The sequence below is a fragment of the Elephantulus edwardii genome, unplaced genomic scaffold (assembly GCF_000299155.1).
Source record: "Elephantulus edwardii isolate Elephantulus edwardi_28Jun2011 unplaced genomic scaffold, EleEdw1.0 scaffold00198, whole genome shotgun sequence".
NCBI lineage: Eukaryota > Metazoa > Chordata > Mammalia > Macroscelidea > Macroscelididae > Elephantulus > Elephantulus edwardii.
The window spans coordinates 5,081,309-5,089,953 of NW_006399948.1; positions in this window are offsets into that span (position 1 = coordinate 5,081,309).

The window sequence follows — 8,645 nt, forward strand, 5'->3', positions numbered from 1 at the left end:
ATTAGTTGAGATCCATATGTACAATCACTGGGTTTTAGCTTTGTTTTTTTGTTGCTGTTGTTTGTTGTGTGTTACTGTTTTGTTTTATTTTTAATAAAAGGTATTGCTATGACTAAATCATTGTGTCCACAAAATTTGATCATTCAATCTCCGTCTTTATTTCTGTCACCAAGTCCAACTATATCTTTCCTTCCTTATCGTTTCCAATCTTTGTGTTTTATTATTATTATTGTTGTGTAACACCAAGTTGTAATCAACCCATAGATAATTCTCCAGCAGATTTTCAGAGGCAATTTAATAGCATAGGAGGAGATTGGTCATCCTTCTCTCATGAACAGCTAAAGGATTCAAACCATATACCATTGGGATTGCAGCTTGGATTCTTACCACTAGGCCATGAGAGCTCCCTGTGTTCTAGTCATCAGCAATTATTAATTATCTTGATTGCATATTTAGCCAATTTGCCACTGTAAAAGTCAAAAGAAATCCTCAATCTCTTTCTCTTTGACTTTGGTTGTTTGTGCATATATTTGGTAAATGATTGGATTAACAAGTCTTCCTAGTGTGTGTATAGACAGTATCTTATCAGTCACAGAAGTTATTGTTGGGTACCATTAATTTCACTCTTTATCATAAGTACCAATACAACGAAGACAAAGCTACTGGATTCTATACCCTTAGCCCATTACTGCATCCAATGTATCAACTCATCTCTTGAGGTCTTTTTTCTTTAACCCTATACTATACCAAGCATGAACAACTTCATCTTACTTGGATCCCCAATTAACATCCTTGGTACCAATAGTCAGAAAATCTGTGGTTAGCAACCTCTTCAAATTATTGAGTAATAATGATGTCAGCTTGAGGAGTAAGTTGCATCTGTTTCAGGCCATAGTCTTTCCAATCACTTTTTATGCATCTGAGAGCTGGACAATGAATAGGGATGACAGAAGAAGAATTGATGCTTTTAAGTAGTAGTGTTGGAGAAGAGGACTACGCATCCCATGGACTTCCAAAAGAACAGTTAAATACGTCTTGGAGAAGGTACAAGTGGAAAACACTTTGGAGGCAAGGCTGATGGGGCTTTGTCTTACATACTCCAGGCATGTTGCCAGGAGGGGCTATTACTTAAAATAGGACATGATACTTGGAAGGGTGGAGGGTCAGCAAAAGAGAGAAAGACCCTCAGCCAGGTGGATTGACACAGGACTGCCACAATTAGCTCCAGTGTGTCAGAAATTGTGAAGATGGTACACGAAAGAAACAGGTTTCAGATCTGGTGTTGATAGTGTCACTAAGAGTTGTACTTGACTCATGGCATGTAACAACAACAACATACCAGCAATGATGCTTTTCTCTAGGGACTAGGCCTTTCTGACAGCATGCCCAAAATATGTGAGATAAAGTATCATCATCCTTGCTTCTGAGAAACAGTTTGGCTGCATTTCTTGCAAAACATGTTTGTTTATTCTTTTGTCAGTCTATGACATTTTCCTCATCTTTTTCAACATAAGCATTCAAAGGCATAATTTTTTTTATCTTCCTTTTTCATTGTTCCACTTTCAAATGCATATGAGACAAGTGAAAATACTAAGGCTTTTGTCAGATGCACCTTAGTCTTTAAACGGACATCTTTGTTCTTTAGTACTTTAAAGAGATCCTTAATAGTAGATTTGCCCGTTGCAATGTACTTTTTTGATTCCTTGACTGGAATTTATATTGATTTTAAACCCAAGTATAATTTTCTCCATTTATTTGTCATGATTATAACTATTGAATCAGTTGTTATTTGTTTTCTTGTTTGTTTTCTTTTTGTGGAGATATAATCCATACTGAAAGAGTTTTTAAGCTTCATCAATGCATACTTCAGGCATAATACAATTTCCAGGTTCCTATAGAGTAGAAAATTGCTCTGTATAGTTTCTTTTTTAACTGAAAGCTGTTAATACTCCTTTATATTGACATTGCCATGGGAAAAATGCTGGAAATGTGTTTAAGAAATCATATTTTTTTTAAAAATAGCACCTAATAACAACAATAACAATTTACCTTACAATCACTCAACTTACCCTCTGTCCCCTAAGTCTTGTGTGCACAGAAACTAAATTTACATAATTTTAAAAAAATCACAATGCTTAAGGTAAAAGTATCTCGACTAAGCTGCTTAATGTTTTGGCTTTTTGTTTGTTTTGGATTTTTTTTTTTTTTGTATACCATCAAGTCAGAGCTGACGTTTAGCTCACTCTCCAGGGGGATTTCAGAGGCAGCACATTGTGAGAGATAAGATTGTCTAAATCTCTCACATGTGCTGGGATATGTTTGCTGTTAGAGGTAAAACACCTACCTGTCAATGTATCATATTGGAGGAGTGATTTACATGTTGCTACTTATTTTAGACTTAGGTATGTATATATTTTCTTGTTAATTATTTAGTCTTATTAATACAACATGAATCTGTAATTTACTGCATTAGAGTAACTTGTGGGTCTCTGTAATTCTGGAAATTACCATACCAGTGTTTTAAATGTCAGCAGGGTTATCCACGGTGGGAAGTTTTCAGGAGAGCTTCTAGATTGAGACAGACTAGGAAACAGGAGTGGCCCGCCACTTCCAAAATAAAAAGTCTTTGAAAATCTTATGCAAAATAGAAGAATGCAGCTATAGTGTTAGAGGTAGAGCCTCCTCAAAGAGAAGCCACCCACAAAAGAGGAGAAACAGCTGCAAATAACAATTAGTAATTGAAACATGAAATTGATAAAGCATGAATGTAAGCAAACTAGAAGTTTTAACAAGTGAAATGGAACATTAAATGATAGATGGTCCAGGTGTTAGTGACTGAAATGGACTGGCATTGATCACTTTGAATTAGATGATCTGTCTTGCTGGGAATGAAAAGTTGAATAGTGTTGCCATCATGGTTAAAAAAGATCTTTGCAAGATCTATCCTGAAGTACAATTTTTTGAGTGATAGGATACCATTTATGGTTTACAAGTAAGAATCTGTTAATGCAACCATTATTCAAATATATGCACCACCACCAAAATAAATAAAGATTAGGAAATCGAGGTGTCCTACCAATTTTTTCCAATTTGAAATTGGCCAAACATACAGTTTGCATAGTCAATGACTGGAATGTAAAATTGGAAACAAGTAGAGGGAATTGTATTCAGAAATCATACGATAATGGAAAATAAGAGGTTAGAGATCAAATGACTGAAATTTTAAAAACAATTCATCACAAATACATTTATAAAGAAATGCAGATGGCACAGACTGAATTCACCTAATTGACTATATTGGGATCAAATTGACTATATCTGTGGAAAGAATCATTGAAAAAATCTTAATATCAGCTGTCAAAACTGTGACAGCTGCTGGCTATGAAACAGACCATTAATTACTCATATGCAAGTTTAAATTGAAGTTGAAGAAAATGAAAACACGTCCAGAATTAGAAAAATACTACCTTGAGTCTATGTTACCTGAATTTAAAAATGATCTCAAGAACAGATTTGAGTCATTGAACAAAGAACAGATGTGGGGTGACATTAAGTATATTATCAATTAAAAGAGAAAAAGGTTGTTACAAAGATAGAGAAGAAAGAAAAAATAAAACACATGTCTGAAGATTCTCTGAAAATAGCAGTAGAGCATTGAAAATAATTTTTAAAAAAGGAATGGATCTCAAAGTAAAAGATTAACCAAAAATTTCAAAAGGTAGATCAAGAAGACAAAGCACAGTAGTATAATAGAATGTGCAAAGAACTGGAGTTCGAGGATCAAAAGGGATGAACTTGTTCGGCATTTCTCAAATTGAAAGGATTAAAAAATAAATTTAAGGCTCAAATTGCATTACTAAGATAAGCTATGAACAAAATGTTGAATAATTCAGGAAGCATCAAAAGAAGATATATAACTTCATCTCATATATTTTGGATACATTTACAGAAGACCCCAATCATTGGAGAAAGACATCATACTTGGAAAAGTAGAAGGTCAAAGAGAAGACATAGTGACTTGCAACAATGAATTTGATCACAAAAAAGATAAGGATGGCATAGGAAAGGACAATGTTTCTATCTACTGTGCATAGAGTCACTATGAGTTATGATAATTCAGTGGTACCTAAAAAACAACAATAAGAAACTCTCAGATATTCACATGAATTGAAAGCTGATAGATATTTTATCCAATATGCTCTGTAAACCTTCACACAAATTTTAAAAAAAATTTTAAAAAAATTTTGAAAAAATTCATAAAATGAAGGTAAGAAGATGGAAGTAATAAACAGAGTGATTGCACCAAAAAATAATCGGCTAGCATTGAAATATTTCAAGAAGTATCAAATGATAAAGAGTCAACAAGGATGAGGGAAGAAGTTCAAACTACCTTGAAGACATTAATAAAAAATAAGGCCCCAGGATAAGTAACAGATGAACTCTGCATGGGCTCACCAGTCTATTCCAGAAAGTTTGAAAGACAGTTAGCAGGCTAACTGACTGGAAAAGATCCTTCTTTTTCCCACTCCCAAAATAGGAGATCCAACAGAGTGCAGAAATTATCAAATGATATCAATAATTTAACATGCAAACAAAATATTGCTGAAGATCATACAAAAATGGCTAGAACAGCACATTAATAGAACTATCAGAAGTTCAAGCTGGGTTATAAGAGGTTGTGGCACCAGGGTTATCATTGCTGATGTCAGATGTATGTCGGCTGAAAGTAGAGAATACTAGAAGTATGTCTATTTGTGTTTTATTGGTGTGCAAAGGCATTTGACTATGTGGATCACAACAAGCTATTTCTTGGAAAGGGACATCATGCTTGGGTAAAGGGATGGTCAGTTAAAGGGAGGATGATCCCCAATGAGATGGGTTGAAATAGAAACTCAACGGTAAGATCAACAGTTAGAACTTAACTATGCTCAACTAAGATGAATGGCACAGGATAAGATAGGGTTCACATCTGTTGTTCATAGGGTCACTATTAGTCATACTCAACTCAATGTTGTTGTTGTTGTTATGTGCTGTCGAGTCGCTTACGACTCATAGCGACCCTATGTACAACAGCCCTAAACTCTGCTCTGTCCTGTGCCAATTGCACTGTCTCTGACACTCCCATCCCGATTATCCCAGTCACTGAATCAATCCACCTCATAGAGGGCCTTCCCCTCCTGCGCTGTCCCTCCACCCTCCCCAGCACGATGTCCTTCTCCAAGGACTGGTCTCTTCTCACAACATGTCCAAAGTATGTTAGACGGAGCCTCAGAATCCTTGCTGCCAAGGAGCCACCTGGTTCAACCCTTTCCAGGACAAATCTGTTTGTTTTCTTAGCAGTCCATGGTATTCTCAATACTCTTCTCCAGCACCACAGCTCAAAGGCATCAATTCTCCTTCTATCCTCCTTGGTCATTGTCCAACTCTCTGATGCTTAACAAGTGATTTTGAAGACCATGGCCTGTATCAAATGCACCTTAGTCTCCAGAGAGACACCATTGCTCTTCAGTACTTTGGAGAGGTCCATAGCATCAGATTTTCCCATGGCAATGCTCCTTTTAATTTCCTGGCTACTGGTGCCAAGAGTGTTGACTGTGGAGCCAAGCAAACTAAAGCTGTGTACAATTTCAATCTCTTCACCATGTATCCTGATGCTGCCAATTGGTCCAGTGGTGAGAATGTTTGTCTTCCTGGCATTGAGCCTCAACTAAATAACAACTAAAATAACAACAATAACAATAATCTATTTCTTGTTTACAGGACAAGAAACTTGGAGAATTAGGTCTAGAACCTTGTGATCTTGGCTTTTTATTAGCTGCAAGTTTGCTTCTAAGATATCCAGTTTCTAATTATACCACAGGAAAAAGTTTAGTGCACTTTGCCCTTAGTTTCCAAAATAAATCATTTTCACACTTATATAGTGACACTTGTCTGCCTTCTAAATTCTGGCCCTTGTCTTGTCTTTATACTTTATAGATATCTATCCAACAGCTAAACACACTTTAAATTGATTTGTAATATACAGTATCCAAAGATTTTAATTTATAAAATATTTCCCATTACTTGTCAAAAATATTCCTAGCCTATTAAACAGTAATACTTTCCAATTTGTAAATTCTTGTCATTGACAGAAAAATAATGAACATGTATTTTGTAATTCTTTGTTTTTTTACGATAAACCTTCAATGAGTTTAGCAATACTTGCAAATGATTTTTCCCTCTTTGATAAATGTTTTATAAATATCAGCTTAATTTTTATGATAAGCACACCTCTTGCCTTTGGCAGTTGTCTATGCAATTCCAACTCAGATTTACTTGTGTGTGGCATGCTATTTATAAGAAGTTTCATTAGTCAGGGTTTCAGAAATAGATGATCAGTCCTTCATTCTAAGGCATTTCTGGGTAGATTTGATCCTTCAACCTTTTTTTTTTTTCTGCAGTTTTATTAGGCTATAGTAAATAGGATATTTTTAAAGAGTGTGATTTCTTAGCCATGTATACACTCATGAAACCATCTCTGTGATCAATGTGCAGTTGAGCATACAGATCATTTACATTAATCTATTTTATTTTCACTTTATTCACTCCTCTGTCCATAGTCAAGCGTTCCTTCTTTATGCATTTGAAAATGTAAGTAGCCGCTTTGCATAAATATTTTAACATCTAAAATGATGTTTGTTGGGTTTTATTTATTTTTATTGTAGTTTTTAAATTATTGAAATAACAATTTTACTGTCTAAAACAATGAGATCTTTTGCAACATAGTATCCTATACACTTTATCTGGTTGAAATCAATTGGTCCTCTCCAAAATACCTAGAGATAAATACTACTGTCATCCTCATTTTAAAAGAAAAGCACACAGCTACGGAACAAGGCATTTATGTAGCTTGATAGAGGTTATAGCTTTGGCAAGTGGTACAACTAGCATTCTGTTCCTCTGATCAGTATAAAATTGCTTTCAATCTTCATAAATTCTCTTTATTGTTATATTCTATCACCACAGAGTTAGTACAATTTCTTCTGTCTTTTAAAGTCTCCTTTTCTACAGAGTGGAATGAGCCCCTACTTATACCTATACACATTGTCACTTTTCTTTATAGATTTCTCATCATCACTTTTCAGGACACAGGACTTCTTTTTATTAGAATTAAGTAAATATTGAAGTTCCCTGGCTGTGATTCCAATCTTCTGGAAGACAACATAGGCAAAGATGACAAGGCAAAGAAAGAATTTATTACATAGTTTTATTGGATGCATGGTTGGAAGAAAATGATCTCTTTCTAAAACCTCATTCAAACACACTCCATCATGCTTTCACTCTTGTTTCATTGATTTAGAACCAAATCAAGACCTCTGTTGAAAATTTTATCTTTAGATATAAAAAAGTTATACATTCAAAACTAAAACCTTCAAGTTGTTGCTGGAGTTGTAGCAGTTTAGATAGGCACTATATTCTATTTCCCTGAAATAACTATGTATACTTGCTTTGGTAAAACATTTTTAGCTTGTGAATAAATGTGACAAGAAACTAGTCATCTACTTATGCAATAAAATCATGTGCTCCCAGTCTTTGACCTCATGGTTGGGGAAAAAACACAGATATTATAACAGGTCTCTCTTATTACCACATTTGTATGCTTTTATTCTGTCAAGGTTATATACTTTGAGCTTTTTGTTTACAAAGGCTCATTAGATCTCTTTGAGAATTTTGACAAGCAATAGCAATAGATTAGCGAAATACATATTCTTGTTAATACTTGACATGACCTTTATCTTCCTCACTTTGTATCTTTTGCCTAATGCCTAATTGACTAAACACTGAATTTATATGTATTCATTTTTCCCCCTCATTATTTGAGACATCAAGTTTCATATTAATTCTCTTAATGGCTATTATACTTTTTTCATCAAGTGTTGCCTCTTCCTGTTTTCTTTCAATATTTTTCTAGGCCAATGTGTCTTTTTCTTTATAGAATAGTCCCTACATTTACTTAGAACACTTTTTGATCAATGATATACGATATATGAGATATATATATATATATATATATATATATATATATATATATATATGTATAAATAATATCCTTAAGAGATGGTCACTTTTTACTTTGTATGGAACCTTATTGTACATATTATTTTTATAAATTTTTAAATTTTGTCATTTTGTGTGTGCACTGTCAAATCGGATCTGACTGGTACAGGAAAAGATTGTCCCTCCTTCTCCAGCAGTGCATCTGGTGGATTTGAATCGTGTGCCTCTGGGAATGCAGTGCAACCTCTTGCCACTAGGCCATCAGTGTTCCCTTTGTACATTAAAAATTTTATTTTAATGACCTTTACAAAATCGGTGTGAATTGAAGATTGAAATAATTGTAATAAATTTAAAATTATTTTAACTTAACAAAAGATGTAAAATTCACCAAGAAACAAAAACAAATATACTTGGTTTATTGTGGAAATCACACTTTCTTGACTGCTGTTAAAACTGGTGTAGATTATGGATCCAAGTAAAAGGAAATCCTTGGCAACTTCAATCTTTTCTCAATTTATCAAAATACTGCCTTTTTTCAGTCTATCAAGATGATGTACAGTCATGAAGATATGGATTTGAACCCACAGAAAGGTACAGCCAAGTGAGTG